The 3,290-nt window shown below is 47.9% G+C and overlaps 1 long non-coding RNA gene across 1 annotated transcript; it reads left to right on the forward strand.

The window, feature by feature from the left end:
* The first annotated feature begins 781 nt into the window (after positions 1-781).
* LOC307076034 lies at positions 782-2,835 on the forward strand. The gene is made up of 4 exons (XR_013811880.1): positions 782-939; positions 1,019-1,116; positions 1,208-1,284; positions 2,079-2,835. It is a non-coding gene; the product is annotated as an uncharacterized lncRNA (long non-coding RNA).
* Positions 2,836-3,290: the final 455 nt, after the last annotated feature.

Consider the following 3,290-nt stretch of genomic DNA (forward strand, 5'->3'; position numbering starts at 1 on the left):
CCAGAGCAGGCCTCCCGCTGTCCGCAGCGCCGTAGGCCCGCCGCTAGGGGGGGACGGGCGGCGGGTGCAGGATCACTTTCCCAGTGGTTGTTTGTTTAATGTCTGCACACTTTGAACAGGGAAGATAAGACTGGGAGGGCTGACCAGCCGGACCGACAGGAACAGAGCGGGACTGTTCCAGCAGGACGCAGTGGAGGGACCAGTAGGGTGCTAGAGGGACCAATAGGACGCCGTATAGGGACCAGTAGGACGCAGTGGAGGGACCAGTAGGACGTAGTGGATGGACCAGTAGGACCCAGTGTAGGGACCAGTAGGACCCAGCGTAGGGACCACTAGGGTGCCTGGTAGGGACCAGTAGGATGCTGTGTAGGGACCAGAAGGGTGCTGTGTAGGGACCAGTAGTGTGCAGTGTAGGGACCAGTGGGGACTGGAAGAGTACAGGGTCTGGCGTCGATGTAATTCCTAGTTGTGGGTGTAATCTAATCTGAAACACGTTGCTGTGTGTTTTGTCCACTGCATCGCGACACCACCACATTGTGATCAGTTGATATAAAGATATCAGTAAGCTAATATCAATATGGTTGTGCAAACAGGCAGTCTGGCATGAGCTCTCCTAACTCTCCGTGCACACAAACGTTTTATTTTGAAGCAGGCTTCGTTCTGACCTGTTGTTCAACATCTCATAGCTAATGAGCGGACTGCGCCCTGCTCTCAGGAGCCAAAACACACAAAGAGCAGAATCCGGACCTGCGGGTTTAACCTCCCCGTTGGGTGCGGCTTCAGGTTCCTATAAAGACAGTGACTCAGCGCTTTGAGTCCGGAAATCAGTGTGGAGAAACTTAGCAGAAGAGACGCTTTGCAAAGTCGACCCTCTGCAACCCAACAACCCAACCACCCCATTTAGAGCAGCATGGCGATGAAGGTTCACGTTGAATACTGGTGAGTAACGGTCACAGTGCGACTCGTTGAATCCCTTTCACAGAGAACAGCCTTTATGAACAGTTCTGATCTTTTCCAGCGGAGGATGAGGCTTCAGAAGCCGCTTCACGCGGCTAGAGGCGGCAATCAAGAAGGCCATCCCCGACGCGGAGGTGACGGGGATCGTGGGTCGTGCCCGTAAGTCCGCTGGCTTTACGCACAACAGCTCTTGTTTTGGACACTTTACTTTCGGATGACTTTTTTATCTATTTTGTTTTCTCCCTTTCAGAGAGTTTTGAGGTGACAGTTAACGGACACCTGGTGCACTCCAAACTGCAGACCGGGAGTTTCCCTGACGAGACTAAGGTAAGAGAAACGTCCTGTTGGCACCGCGCACCTCGCTCCGCGCAGACACAAAAAGACGCATCACATTAGTCCACCTCCACCTTAACGGCCTCCAAGTCTGTTATACCCCAGCTGACCTCTAACTGAGGAGGTAGGGCTAGGGCCGTGTCGAGAGCAGACTCTACTTCAACCCAGTTCAACCAGTCCAGCCAAGATCAGACAGCCACGTTCAGACGTAGGCTTCCATACACAATAAGCTGAGCAGGGACTGTGCGGAAAATTATGCAAAACGAGCAATAGTGTCTCTGCCTGGCAGGTCTTTGTATTGCCTCTGCTCAAACCTCCCTGAGGAGGTGAGTCTACTCTTAGATGTTATTAACTTAGACTCTTTGATATGAATATTTTAGCACCTACCGGTAATCCTCCTTCATATTTATGGCTTCCTTTACCTAAGTGTGTAAAACCTTTACGTTGTTCTAGAAGGGTAATGTACATTTTAAGACAATCCTTTTCCAAAATTGTCTTAAACTTTTCCGAAGATATCTTGCTGATTTATTAATGTAACTAATAACTGGCCAATTGCACAAGTAGGCCTTCACGTAAGACCTAGAACAGTAGACATTAGACTGTAATCGGGCCTATTAATACGTCCATGGAGTTCCACTCGTTTGACCAATATGAATGTTTACTGCGGCAGAGAGGTGATTGGCTTACATTCCACTGGCGTTAATATAAATCAGTTTCCAGTATTCTTGGTAGACGAATAGTTGAGTGTATGCTTCAAACGTGTTTATTCCTGTGTGTTTCCTGAACAGGTGGTGAAGCAGCTGATGGCGATGAAGACCCCCCAGGCCTGCCAGAGGCCCTCCCAGACCGCCCAAAGGGGGGGGTGACGTTAAAAGAACATTTCCTTACTGGAAATGTTAAGGCTGTTTCCTATCAGAAGAGAACATCTGTTTTTATTGTCCATTGATCCGTTTGTTTTCTCGTTTGACCATAAACCAGGGAGAGAGAGAGAGTGGTGAGTTCAAAGTCAATCAGGTTTTAATCTTGTTCGGAGGCCTGTGGTCCTGAAGGATGAGTAGGCCTCCTGAACAACGATATGAAAACAGAACTTCCTCCTCTCTAGCCACAGTCATGTGATCCATCGATAAACTGACTGAGTACTAATCCCTTTAAGTTGGCCCCTCATGTTATCCAAGGGCTCCAACGCTGAGATTCAAATGTTCTTTCAATATCAAAGGAGCAGATGTTGTGTTCTGTGATGAGTTCAGCCGCCTCCCCCCGACCCAGCAGCTCCTTAGTGGGCCACTGAGCCGCCTGTTAATGACTGATCACACTTAAAAGCTATGTTTGGTGTGACCATGATGCTTCAGGTAGTCTTCGTGAACACCCCCTAAGGGAGCCCGCTGTGTCTCCTGTCTCTCTAACTCTCTCGCTCTCTCTCTCTCTCTCTCTCTCTCTCTCTCTCTCTCTCTCTCTCTCTCTCTCTCTCTCTCTCTCTCTCTCTCTCTCTCTAACTCTCTCTCTCTCTCTCTCTCTAACTCTCTCTCTCTCTCCAACTCTTTATAACGTACACATCGCTACTTTCCTTTCTGCTTCTGATTAGACACCAAACATGGATTAAACAAGCACTGATTATATGATGTCTACATACAGTTTTAATTTCCTTAAAAGCATAAGTAAGACTATACTTTCTGTATTAGCCTATTGTGAAAGCACTAAGCTTTTGACAGCATCAATAAAGCAATTTGAATCCAACATAACCCCTGTTCGTCCTTTCACTCGTCAGATGGTATTTAACCCAGAGACGACACCATCATGTGTCTGTGGAGAGAGCAGCAGCCTTCTGGCATCATTATTAGTCTGTTCATAACTGTCAAGCTAGTTCTAGGCTCCTGAAATAAAATGATCAAATTCGGAAGAGAAATCTCATGAAAAGGCTTGTAGTACCAGCTCTTTTCTCTAGGATTCCCTCTCAGTGGTGAAGGGAATACTTCGACAGCCTCATCGTTTATGAGTTCTGA

This window comes from Pollachius pollachius (genome assembly GCF_949987615.1).
Source record: "Pollachius pollachius genome assembly, chromosome: 5".
Classification (NCBI taxonomy): domain Eukaryota; kingdom Metazoa; phylum Chordata; class Actinopteri; order Gadiformes; family Gadidae; genus Pollachius; species Pollachius pollachius.